This window comes from Lithobates pipiens, unplaced genomic scaffold (genome assembly GCF_037356315.1).
Source record: "Lithobates pipiens isolate NorthernLeopardFrog02 unplaced genomic scaffold, aLitPip1_a1.2 Scaffold_30, whole genome shotgun sequence".
Lineage (NCBI taxonomy): Eukaryota > Metazoa > Chordata > Amphibia > Anura > Ranidae > Lithobates > Lithobates pipiens.
Window position 1 is genome coordinate 54,576,805 of NW_027507791.1, and position 14,128 is coordinate 54,590,932.

At 43.5% G+C, this 14,128-nt stretch overlaps 1 protein-coding gene across 1 annotated transcript in view; it reads right to left on the reverse strand.

Annotated features, from left to right (window-relative positions):
• CERS2 (ceramide synthase 2) overlaps nt 1-13,721 on the reverse strand; it is an 83,952-nt gene extending 70,231 nt beyond the window's left edge. Inside the window, exon 1 of the mRNA XM_077464242.1 lies at nt 13,392-13,721. The gene's annotated coding sequence lies outside the window, so the exon portion shown is untranslated. The remainder of the gene's footprint in view (nt 1-13,391) is intronic.
• Between the last annotated feature and the right edge of the window lie 407 nt (nt 13,722-14,128).

A 14,128-nucleotide genomic window follows, 5' to 3' on the forward strand; every position in this document is an offset into this window, starting at 1 on the left:
ACATGTAAATTATTGGGACAGCGGTGCAACAACGGCTCGGTGTTGTGCCACAGGCCCATTCATTTACACGGGAGAGTTTGATAGGCTCACTGTGCAGCTTATCCCTGAGCATAGCAAAACCGCCATTGGTTAAAAAATAAATGAATAAAAGTTTTCCTTCACCGGTACAACTTTCAGCTCCCGATTCATTGCTAGTGGAAAATTCCATCTGCAGCAGATATTTAAACAGTGGCAGGTGGAGTGCGGCTGAGAGCACCGGAGAAATGATACAGTGCACATTGGATTTGCATCTTTTCCCGGCATGTAAACAGAGAGCTGTGCAGACATTGTACTTCCTCCAGTGTTCTCCCCGTTTACCTAACAGACAATATTCATCTCTGCAAAGCAAATGTTTGGAGTCCCTTATCCTTTCACGCTGAGCATTAACCTGCTCACTACAACCATCAGGAGCTGACGGCAGGATAGGCCTGATTGGCCAAGGAGGTCAGTGGCATAGTGCTGTACCGTGCCATCATCTGAGACAAACAGCCCATCATTTCATCAGAATTAAACCTGCTTTGGAAATTATATATATATATATATAAGAAGGGGATAAGAACACCACATCTCAAAATTCAGAATGTATACCAACGTGTTTTGGGGGCTCACAAATTTCCCCTTTCATCAGTTCTAGAAAACAAGATAGCAATCCGGTTCCATCTGCCAATGTCTTTTAGCCCCTGTTCACAATCTGCGTGATTTGACACTTCAAATCGCATGCCAAATCGTAGTCTATTGCCGGCAACGGCACTGTCCCAATTGCTGCGACCCCGACTTTTTGGAAAGCAGTGTGGCACCACAAAGTCGTTTCTGCACTACATTTTTGGTTACGACGGGGGGGGGGAGACATCTGTGTATGAACCCGCACAGATGTCTTTCAAATTGCCCCCCAAACTCCTAATAAAATGCGGGTTTGGACGATTTTAAACTCACCCTCAGGTCCGGTTCACACCGCTGCGGGTGAGAGATCTGGATGTGATTCGCACCGCACTGCAATGCAAATCACATCCGATCTCCGTAGCGATGTGAGTTCAGCCATACAGATAGTATGGCTGAATTCGCATCGCTCCCGCCGCAAACTCGCACGGGACCCTTTTTTTGGTCCGCAGCAGAATCTGATCGCATGGGTGTTCACACCATGCGATCCGATTCCTGTGCAAGTGTGCAGATCGCACTGCGATATGCGGACAGATCTGGGGGTGTCATTAACATTTCATTGACACTCCCAGCAGTCCGCATAGGGCAGTGTGAACTGCCGGCGGGAGGCATACGATGCGGGAAAACGCCGCGGATTCGCAGCGTTCCCCCATCGCTATTGTGTGAACCCAGCCTCAGTGTAAACCTGGACTTATATCAGTTTATCAGCAGTAAACAATTTTTAGAAAGCTAAAGTATAGAAAGGTTTTAGAAAGCTAAAGTATATCAAAAAAAGGATTAGACCACATATCCATAGGTGTGCGCACAGGGTGTGCCAGGTGTGTCTGGGCACACCCTAATCACCATGTTCCCCCTGCTGCTTGGCTGCAGAGAAAGGGGTTGGAGAATCTCTGTCCTCAGGCCCTTTCTCTGCCTAGGGGGGTATTTCACAAAAGCCCCTCAATGGGGCTCAAAAAAAAAAAAAAAAAAAATGTATATAAAATATTATATATATATTTTATTAAATATAATATTTTAATTTTAGATAAAATAACGTAATATTATATATGTTGTAATAATAATAAAAAAAGTTATTGAAAAAAATTGTAGTAAAAAACGAACACTATCCACTGTGAAATGAGAGAAATATTATATATATATATATATATATATATATATATATATATATATATATATATATATATATATATATATATATATATATATATATATATATATATATATATATATACACACACACACATACACACACATACACGTCTTTGAGCTTTGGGGTGCACACCCTAATGCAAAAGGCTATGCACACCTATGACCACACCTCAAGAGTCATAATTTATACCAACCTGTTACAGTGCTAGCAAACAAGATACTGTATGATGCCACCTGTCAATGCCATTTAGATCAGTTTGTTCATCAGAATTAAACCGGCTTTGGAAACTTAAGGTCTGTATGTATGCATGTATGTATGTACATACATTAAAAAAAATAAAAAAAAAAAAGAGAAGAGAAGAAGGATGAGAACACCACATCTCAAAAATTCTGAATGTATACCAACGCGTTTCAGGGGCTTGCAAATTTCCCCCTTCATCAGGGCTAGCAAACAAGATGCTGTATGATGTCGTCTGTCAATGCCATTAAGATCAGTTTATTAGAATGAAACCTGCTTTGGAAACTTAAAATGAAAAAAAATAATATAAATAAATTTACTTCAATTTTGATTTGGATCAAGGCGAATCGCACGTCTACAGCTAAACACAATGGGGGTGGGATATTTCATGCAGATTGATGGAGGCTTCACTTCTTTCGGATTCTAAGGCACAGGCTGGAGGAAGGGGGGGGGGGGGGAGGCGACAGTCTGACTGGCAGAAATCCACCCACACCATGTTATTGCCACAAAATAATAAAGATTTGATTTCACAAATTTAAAATTTAAAACCGATTTAGTGATATTATTTTTAGTCTAGTCCTCCTGCTTATGTTTTCCTGCAGACAGGCTGGGAGAGATCTGGGTCATGTGACAGCTGGATACCGATTAGCAAAAAGGTAAAAAAAAAAAAAAAAAAAATTGATGACAATGCCATCATCCACATACATAAAATGTATAATGTAAATTGGTATCACTTTAAGTCAGAACAATGTGATGCACAACACACATCAGATGAGGAGATCCTCTACACTGAACGATGAGGGTAACGTTGTGATGTTTGGTATGACACACATTTCAAAATATCGGCTAAAAACCTTGAGGCTCAGCCAATCAGATGGAAGACAGGAAATCATCATGTGCTCCTCTATCCCATGCTCAGTGATTAACGTTAATATTTTATCAAGTTTCCACTGATAAAGTAGGAAGTATTTATTTATAGATCTATATCCACACACACACACACACACACACACACACACTTATAAATTTAACCAGTTGCAGACCGCCCACCTTAGATTTACGTACCGCCGGGGACCTGCTCCTGCTGCTATTGGACACACAGCGGGAAGCCAATCAGCGGATCCAACCTCTGCCGGCACCCGCCGATTGCTCAGGAGAAAGGCAGACCACCGTTTTGCCTATGTAAACAAGGCAGATCGTCAATCTGTGGGAGAGGAATGTGCTGATCCTGTGTTCCTGCTGATCTTTACATTCCCCCCCAGTCAAAGCACCCCCCCCCCCCCCCCCACACAGTTAGTAAATCACTCCTAGGGAACACATTTAACCCTTTGATCATCCCTAGTGTTAACCCCTTCCCTGCCAGTGTCTTTTTTTTTTAAGCACTGAACACTGTATTAGTGCCACTGGTCGCCGAAGAGTGTCAATTAGTATCAGTTAGGTGTCCGATTTGTCCGCCGCAATGTCGCAGTCCTGCTATAAGTTACCGATCGCCGCCATTGCTAGTAAAAGTAAAATTTATATCCCATAGTTGGCAGACACTCTAAAATTTTTGTGCAAACCAATCCATTATACATGTATTAGGATTTTCTTTTTTTTTTAACCAAAAAACACGTAGCAGAATACATATATTGACCCAAACTGATGAAAAAAACTAGGATTTATTTTATTTTATTGCGTATATTTTATATCAGGAGTATAAATTTTTTTTTTTTTTTTTTTTAATTACATTCTTTTTTGTTCATAGTGCAAAATAAACACACAGAGGTGACCAAATACCACCAAAAGAAAGCTCTATTTGGGGGGGGGGGGGTAAAAAAAGGGGAGGTCAATTTGGGTATATACACACACCCTTATAATTCACATTTTCTTTTAGTTAATTTATTCTAACATTTATATAAGTTTTACCTTCACGCCTCACTTGTGCAAAAGGTATGATTAATAAATAAAAAAAAAAAAAAAAAAAAAAGAAGAAGTAAAATTCCTTTCCTCTCTCTAATCATCCCTCTTGCTTCCCTCCACTAGTGCACAGCCCAATTCCCTAGTGAGGAGGAGAAGGAGAAGGAGAAGGAGGAGAAGGAGAAGGAGAAGGAGGAGAAGGAGAAGGAGGAGAAGGAGAAGGAGGAGGAGGAGAAGGAGAAGGAGAAGAAGGAGAAGGAGAAGGAGAAGAAGGAGAAGGAGGAGGAGGAGAAGGAGGAGAAGGAGAAGGAGAAGGAGAAGGAGGAGAAGGAGGAGAAGGAGAAGGAGGAGAAGGAGAAGGAGAAGGAGAAGAAGGAGAAGAAGCCATTGTGTCCATTTTTTTAAATTAAATTTCCTCTTTACCTTGCATAATTGCAGTACCTTTTTTCATAGCATATATGTTGGTTATTTTTTTAAGCCAGTAAAGGCTTTTAAACCGTTGCCTATGGATAGTAAAATGTATGTTTTTGTTGCCATTGCATGTGCGTACGCAATTTTAAAGTGTGGCATATTTTATATTTTATTTAAAAATTGGGTTGTGTTTTTTTTTTTATGTAAAAAATAAAAATTTAAAAAAATTGTGTATTTTTTTATTTAAAAAACATTTGATGTGAAAATACCACAATACCACCAATTTATTCTCTAGGGCAGGGATATGCAATCAGCAGACTTCCAGCTGTTGTAAACTACAAGTGCCATCATGCCTCTGCCTCTGGGTGTCATGCTTGCGGCTGTCAGAGTCTTGCTATGCCTCATGGGACTTGTAGTTCTGCAACAGCCGGAAGTCCGCTAATTGCATATGCCAGTCCTAGGCAATATGCAAAAAATAAATAAATAAATAAAAAGTTTGAGGGTCACAAGTAAGAGCCGGTTCACACAGCGAGGCGTCTCCGACTTGCCTCGCCGCGACCTGCGGGGACCTCAGCGGCGACTTGCAGAGGACTTCTGTATAGAAGTCAATGCAAGTCGCCCCCGAAGTCGCCCAGAAGTAGTACAGGAACCTTTTTTCTGAGTCGGAGCGACTCGAGTCGCTCCTCTCAGAACGGTTCCATTGTACAGAACGGGGGCGACTTGCGGGAGCGAGGCGAGGTGAGCCGTGTCGCCTCGCATCGCCTCGCTGTGTGAACCGGCCCTAATTTTCTAGCAAAAAAAACAGTTGTTACAAAAAGTATTCCTTACAAAAAGTGCCAGAAAAGGCCCAGACTGGAAGTGAATAGACCCTCTAACTCCAAAAAACAAATAAAAAAAAAACAAACAAATAAATAAAAAAAAAAAAAAAAAAAACACACACACACACACACAACATTAGACAGGTTATTGCAACAGGTTTTTTTTTTTTTTTTTTTAATCCTTGATCACAGCTGTTGACGGCTTTAAAAATTTACACGCAGCTTTTAGCAGAGTTCCTCCTTGGAATTCCAGACACTAAACAGAAACCTTGGTGTCAGAGTCACAACAATTACACCACAAACCGAATCCCCGGAGCCTGAACTGCAGGTTTTTCGGCTGACACTTAGGAGGAATTAATCTAATGCCATTCCTGCATAACTAGCAGGTGCAGAGATATGTTGTTATCACTTGATGACTCCGTCCCATCGCCACCATGCTCAGTTCCCTTTCTTCATTGCTATCATGATCCTACCTACCCCAGGTTTTCCCCTGGAAAGGGGTTTTCACATGTGGGAGTGTCAGCTAGCAAAATGTGCAACCCGGAGGACTAGACTTGTCTGCACAGGTAGGGGCAATCGAGGGTGGGAGCAGTCGAGCCGCAGTTTTACCACCCACCTAAAACTAGAGTATGCAGCTGCTCAGGTCTGGCCACTGCAAAAATTAAAAAGGCATGCCGCATTTGGCAGGAGGTACTGCCACCATATGCAACCCATTCAATGGAGTGGGGGGCTGCTCCACAATTGCATGCCATACATGCAGTTGCAGTGCATCAGAATTCCAAGGGTTAAAAAAAGCAAAGGAAGAGGAGATATATTGCCTCCTCTAGCCTGTCGAACTGAAAAGTGATCTTCTGCAGATCGCTTTTCAGAGGGGTGACAGTATAGCCACATATGCAAGTACCAAGTCTTCATTATTACTAAAGGTTTCGCTATGAATGTCTATTCTCAAATCGGGTTCAGTAAATATTAAAGTTGAACTCCAGGCAGCAGCTCTGCATTCAATTAAACATCCTTAAAGTGTTACTAAAACCCAGGACCCTGCATTCACTATATTGTGTCTCCCACAGGACACAGAACATGGAAATGCAATTACTTTAGTAAATATAAACTGATAAATACCTTTTCTCATCAGCAGTATATAGCAGTCTTGTTACTTCTATCAGTGTCTTGTTAAAGCATGGAGGAGGATTTTTCATTCTGCTTTGACCTATGAGGCTGCATGGCCCCTCAACCTCTGTCTGGACAGTGCCGATTGGCCCTGTGCTGGTAACATGCACCCTCCCAAAAAAAAATAAAAATAAATAAATAAATAAATAAATTAAAAAAAAAACACCTCTCTAGCAATACACACCAAACTGAGCATGTGCCATAGGCATGCACAGTGGGTGTGCCGGGTGTGCCTGGGCACACCTTAATCACTTCATGAGGAGCAGAGTCCCCTTGCTATTACACCAATGCCCACCTGAATGGGGCTCCTAAAAATTATTATATAAATATATATTTTTAAAAATTAAAAAAAAAATAATAATAATTTGTGTAAAAAAAACAAATACAAAAAAAAATAAACACTGACACCATCCACTGCCCTACTAACACTGTCCATGGTTTTTAATACATTTGGGGTGCACACCTTAATGCAATAGGCTGCGCACTCCTATGGCATGTGCTCAAGTCTGCGCTCATGTGCAAGCAAGGGGCATGCCGATATAAGCAGCAGACTCTGCATTCTGCTCCGCTTTTCTCTTTCCAGCCAGACTTGGGGGAGAAACAAGTTCTGCAAGTGTTACTTAATCACAGCAGAGAACATCTGGTTTCCTGCCACCCAGGTCAGGGAAGGGCTGTGTAAATGTCAGAACAGGATGGACAGATAAAACAGCTCTCTTTAATATGCTCCATGTGTGGTGTACGAAAAAGTGAAGTAAAGTTATCCTATAAGTAACAGCCAGTCTGTAAAAGAAGAAGACGACTTACCTATTCCTTACTAGTGAAGACAACCCATTGGACAAGTAAACATACTTTTATAGGCTGGCTCTAGTTTATTATTTAGTTTATGTAGAAATGGGGTTACTATAATATACGTATAAGGCAGAGTGCCAAGTAGGACCCCTAGAAGAGGATATGGGGCAGGGGGCTCACTGAGCCATCTGGTCATACTTGTCAGCAACACAGAGTCAGAATCCATACAGAAGCGATCAGCATTCCTCTGGAATAGGAGGTAGCCCCCCCCCCCCCCCCCCCGTGTTCTGTCCTTCCCATGGAGGTAGCCCCTCCATGATCCTGCACTTCCCCTTAGCAGATAGAAAAAAAGCCCCTCCATTATTGTGATCTCTCCCTTAGAAGACATCAGGTAGCCCCTCCATGTCCTGATCTCCCCATTGAAGTAGCCCCTCAATGTACTGATCTCTCCCTTAGAACATGGCGGGGTTACTGCCTGGTATATGGGGGGGGGGGTACAGAAGCATGGAGATACTACCTTAAATCGGAGATCAGCACATGGAGGGGCTACCAGCTGTCTACGAAGGGAGAGATCAGTGTATGGTCTGGGGAGATCAGAGGACAGCAGGTAGCCCCTCCATGTTCTGATCTCCCCACTGAAGTAGCCCCTCCATGTACTGATCTCTCCCTTAGTAGACTTCTGGTAGCCCCTCCATGTTCAGCTGTCCCCTTTTAAGGTAGTATCTCCATGCTTCTGCCCTCCCCCATACCAGGCAGCAAGTAACTCCTCCATGTTTTGTCTTCCCCCTTAGCATACAGGAGGTAGCCCAGGGCCGCTGTTAGAAATCACAGGGCCCCATACAGCGTACCTGACAGGGCCCCTTGGCCCCGCCCACAACCCCACCCCTGGCTCCGCCCCTGACCCCATGCTGTCATGAAATCTGGGGGAAAGGGGGCAGGAGCTGAAACATGTAAGATGTTCCAAAAGGTGAACCTTTAAGGTGGTGTTACGCCCCCAAAAAAATAAACATTAAAAGCCAGAAGCTACACATACTGCAGCTGCTGGCTTTTAATAAATGGATACTTACCTGTCCTGGAGTCCAACGATGTCGACACCCGCAGCGGATGTTTCCATCAGCTGTTGGGTGCTCCACCACCATTGTGGGTAAGGGAACCCGGCAGTGTAGCCTTTCAGCTTCACGCCGGAAACCCTACTGCACATGCGCAAGGAAAGTATACAGTGAGCACAAGGTACACAGATGCACAGCAGAGATTGTATGCCTCCACCCGAAAATGGAGAAAAAGTCCCTCTTCTCTCACCTCCTGGGCCCCTCTATTAACCTGATGGGGCCCAGGAAGGTACTATATACCTTGCCAATCAAGTAGGAGCAGGTTAATAAAGTTATTTAGCAAATTCATTTTTTTTAACTAGAAATCTGCTCGGGCCCCCCCCCCTGCTAGCTGGGCCCGGTACAACAGGGCTGGTTGTACTGCCCTATCAGCGGCCCTGGGGTAGCCCATCCATGATTCTGTCCTCCCATTAGTAGTCAGGAGGTAGTCCCTCCATGTTCTAATCCCCCCTGAGCAGAAGGGAGGCAGCCCCCTCCATGTTCTGTTCTCCCATTTGTGGTAGCCCCTCCATGTTCTGTCCTCTCCATTAGCAGACAGCAGGTAGCCCCTCCATGTTCTCATCTCCCCAATGAAGTAGCCACTCCATGTTCTGATCTCTCCCTTAGATAGCAGGTAACCTCTTTATGTACTGATCTCCCACTTAGACAAGAGGTAGCCCCTACATGGTCCTGTCCTTCCATTAGTAGACAGCAGGTAGCCCCCTCATGTTCTGATCTCCCCTTTGAGGTCCTACCCCTTAGGACAGGAAGAAGCCCCTTCTAACTCTCAGCAGTAAAGAGGGGAAATTCCAGAACACACATCACTGCCACAACCTTAAACTCTTCATGGCCCCCCCAAGCATACATGCCAGACCTGAAACAGAACCCTTCCCAAAACACAGAAGAAGGATGTCTCTACATACCCCTAGCAATCCCTGCTGTAGTGCAGTCATGCAAGCTCCTAATAATAAACAGGGAGCTGAAACGTTAATTGTCAGGTGTAGCAAGGATCAACTCCAAACACAGCCATGCCAATCCACAAATGCCTACCACAAACCCACACAGAGAACCTGTATCAAGAAAAGCATGGGAGAGGACATTGCTCACCTCATTATGAGAATGTGAGATGGTCCAGTGATCGGTACAGGTGATCTTTAAAATGAGATTAAATCTACATGTTCATTCCTTTCTGTTGCAGGTGTTACCACTTCCATTGCGTGCCGATTGTCCAACTGTTAGGCCACGTTCACATGGGTGGCAATAAAAGACAGGCGGTTGTGCGTTTTTACCTCTCACCAAACCGGCTCTAAAGGTTCTCTAAAAAGCAATCCACCGAGGGGCAGTAAAAGTTGCTATCCATGTGAATAAGCCCTTTCGTTTTTTTTCCTCATTCTTTAGTCCTCTCCCATCGCCGCTGCCCCATACCTTCCTCTTTATTGGGCTCCCATCGCCGCTGCCCCATACCTTCCTCTTTATTGGGCTCCCATCATCGCTGCCCCATACCTTCCTCTTTATTGGGCTCCCATCATCGCTGCCCCATACCTTCCTCTTTATTGGGCTCCCATCATCGCTGCCCCATACCTTCCTCTTTATTGGGCTCCCATCATCGCTGCCCCATACCTTCCTCTTTATTGGGCTCCCATCATCGCTGCCCCATACCTTCCTCTTTATTGGGCTCCCATCATCGCTGCCCCATACCTTCCTCTTTATTGGGCTCCCATCATCGCTGCCCCATACCTTCCTCTTTATTGGGCTCCCATCATCGCTGTCCCATACCTTCCTCTTTATTGGGCTCCCATCATCGCTGCCCCATACCTTCCTCTTTAGAAAAAACTAAATTATTCTTTCAATAGAATAAATTAGATCAGTCCATAGAATTTTGGATTGATGACTAACAGTTGATCAAATTGGATAATGGTAGCAAATCCTTGTTCAAGCAAATCACTTTTCATCATAATTATTTTTGGAGTAATAAAAACTGGTTCAAAGTAGTTGGAAACTTGGAATTGAAAGAGTAGATTAATACAGACACAAGGAATAAGTGCTGAGCCAATACAAACAAGCTCATTTGTTTTACTACATGCCATTAAGCCTGCTCTTGCCACCAGCTTTCCCGGAGAGTACCCACTTGAGGAACCATAAACATGCCCATAGCGGGCGACTTATAACTCCGGAGCCGGGGAGCACTTAGCTGTACTAAGCCAAAAGCAGGAATGCTCATCCAACTACCCCTGATTTCTAAGATTTTTTTTTTTAACGTAAAGACAAAAACGACATGTCCTTTGAAGCATCCCTGGTTTTCAGTATCTACAAGAGCCCATTCATACCATATGCATTGTGCAACGCATCCCCACTAGATATAAAATGCTTCACAGTTAAAAAGATATTTCACACAAGTGCATGTGTTGCTTTTATTGATGCTGGAAAATGTACAGCATGCTCTGCTTTTTTTTAAAAAGGAGCAGGAGCTTCAAAGGTTTGCTGCGATTTACCGCATGACAATCGCAACAAAATTGCATTGCATTTAGGAGTTATTGAAAATGAATGGCATCTGCACACGCGTGGTTTGTTTTGCAACTATTGCAGTGCAATTTGGGGTTGCAAGCAGAAACGATCCCAATGATGTAAACAGGGATTAAAAGCCAAACTCCAGGCACATCTCTGGGTAAAGAGAAAAAACTGCTTTTGCAGTGCCCCCCCCCCCCACCACACACACACACACTGCAAGGGTTAAATGCATGTTTAGGTCTAAGGGGCCACAAGAAGTCGTTTTTTTCCTACCCGATCTCTCTCCCCATCAGGCACCACTCTCCCCTATTCCCCTACACTATGACAGTAGACTGTCCTTTGGCATCCTCACGTCCAATACAGGTCTATAGGCTCTGCCTTGAACTTGATGACATCAGGAAGACCTGCGATCGCAGGAGCTTAGGGGGCTGCCCCCCACACTGCAAGGGTTAAGTACCCATTTAGGTCTAACAGACCACAAAAAAACTTTTTTTTTTTTTTTCGATCCCCTACCCCCCCAGCAGCCACCAGTCTCCTCTATTCCCCTACACTCTGGCAGTGGACTGTCCTTCAACGTCCCCATGTCCAATACAGGCCTGAGGGCGCTACATCGAACGCAATGACTTTAAGAAGATCTGTGATTGCGGTAACATAGGGCCCCCGATTCACAATGGGGTGGCTTTGAAATCTCGCGGCCATTACTGCAATTTGCACTGCCGATTTAATTGCGGCTTGCAACTTCATTTAACAAAAGTCTATGCAAGTTGCGATGAAAAATCGGTACTAAAAGTAGTGCAGGAACCTTTTCCATAATCACTGCGACACGAGTCACGGTGATATGAACAGTTCCATTGCTGGCAATGGGGGTGAGACTTTTCATACGATTTGGAACTGTTAAATCGCATGACAAGTACCTCCGGTGTGAATGGGGGCTGAGGGGGACACAAAAAATAAAAAAATAAAATAAAAAAAAAAGCTTCTCCTTACCGGATCCCCTAGCAGCCACCGCTTTCCTCTTTTCCCCTACGTTCTGGCAGCGGACTGTCCTTTGGCATCCTTATATCCAATACAGATGCATTGAACTTGATGGCATCAAAAAGACCTGCGCAAGAGAATTTCACCAGCGCACCAAGGATCTTCAGAATGGGTCCAAAACTTTAATCAGCGATCACATCATTACAGCAGATTGCCACGTTTCGGAGGTCACGCACTTCATCAGGTAAGAAGACCTATGACCGCAGCAGCATAGAGAAGGAAAAGACGCTGGGACAAGACTAAGGCTGGATTCACACCTATGCAGTTTTAGTGCTTTTTGCACTACAGATCGTGTTCCATAGCAAAAAATTTTTAATGGAATGTAGTGCAAATCTGAAAAATGCAAAAAGCACTAAAACCGCATAGGTGTGAATCCAGCCTAAGGCAGGTTCCCATCCAATTCGCATTATTCTCAATGGAGCCGGTTCGTACAGCTCCGGGGAGCCCGTGGTCCGCAATTGAAAAGGGTACTGTGTATCTTCTGGTCCAATTCAGCTGCAAATTAAGACAAAAATTCAGACCAGATTTGCACCGGAATCGGTGAACAGGGACGTACCGGACCCCATGCTGTGAGACCGGAGAGAGTTTGTGGCAGCAGAGGGTCAACACCCCCACGCCAACACATACACAAGCATTTAACCCATGCAGTGGAGCAGGGCAGCCCCCACTACACTTCCTTTCCCTGAAAAATTTCAGCTTTCAAAAAGGAAAAAAATAAAATAAAATAAAAAATAAATAAAAACACCACACACTCTTAGGCTGGGTTCACATATATGCAAATTGGATGTGTGTTTTTTTTTTTTTTTACCACATCCAACTCGCATAACGACTGGCTTTCAATGGAGCCGATAAAAAACATGTCCGGTGTGGTTTTGAAAAGGGTCCTGTGTGTATTTGAGTGCGAATTCAGGGGGGAGAATTGTGAACAGAAACGCACAGGATACCACACTACAAATCGCAGCTGCACACATACACACTGAGAGAAAATTCTATTATAAAATATATATATATATATATATATATATATATATATATATATATATATATATATATATATATATTTTTATTTTTTTTTTTTTTTTTTTTTTTTAAATCACACGCTCACACACACACCATTAAATAAAACATTACGTATTTAAGTGAAAATAATACACATACACAAAAAGCTCATAAAAACTGTTTAAGCACAGTAGAAAAAAAAACGCATGCCAACATGCATTAGCATTATGATGCTAATAAGCCCCTCAAAGATCTTTCTTTTTCTATAAACCCTCTTCTGTTGTTATTATCATCAGGTATCCTCATGTGGTTTATTTTTGCAACAAAATTTACAAAACAAAAAAAAAAAGTGTTACAGTGTAACAAATACATCTAAATGCTGAGTTCCCAGTCCACAGCTAGCCTAGATCAGAAGCTTGCAATCTGTTGGCTCACCTGATTGGGGTATTAGAGATCATCAAAAGATGAATAATCAATGATTAGAAATCACAGGTGGGACACTGTGCACTCGCTAGCAGTCACGTTGTAATTGTCGGGTTGTAACCAGGCAAAGCTGACAGCGGTGGGTGGACAGTGACAGGCATGAGAAGGACTTACCTGTCAGGAGATCAAGAGGGGGAGAAAGTCCTGGCAGTAATGGAAGGGGGAGAAGTTCTCTAGTCTGATCCTGGGAATTGAAGGGAGGAGTCCTGTAGTCTGATCCTGGGAATGGAAGGATAAGAAGTCCTGTAGTCTGGATCGAAGGACTGGCAGTGGGGAAGAGGTCCTGCAGTCCCAGCAGTGGGGAAGAGGTCCTGCAGTCCCAGCAGTGGAGGAGAGGTCCTGCAGTCCCAGCAGTGGAAGGGTCAGACACCTGATCCCAGGACTGGAAGGGAAGGTACCTTGTGCTCTCCCCAGGAGTTCAGATCTTCTGACGTTGCCTTTCACCCCACCCCTGCCTGCAAATCCTACAAGAGGAAGGGCAGACTACTCCTCTTCCTCTGAGCTAGTCCACTCCCTCCTCTTCCCCTCCTCTCTACAAACAAGGGTTGCCAACCGCCAGTAAATTTACTGACAGTTTGTAAAAATTAGTGATTTTTTTTTTTTTACAACTGCCAGTAAATATCAAGGACTGATAATTTTTTCACTTGCTTGCTGGGCACCTAAACCCCCTTCCTGCCCAGACCAATTTTCATCTTTTAGTGCTGTCACTTTTTGAATTAAAATTTTGCGGTCTTACAACACTGTACACAAATGAAATTCTTATATTTTTTTTCCCACAAATAGAGCTTTCTTTTGGTGGTATTTGATCACCTCTGGGTTTTTTATTGTTTAATAAACAAATGAAAAAAGAG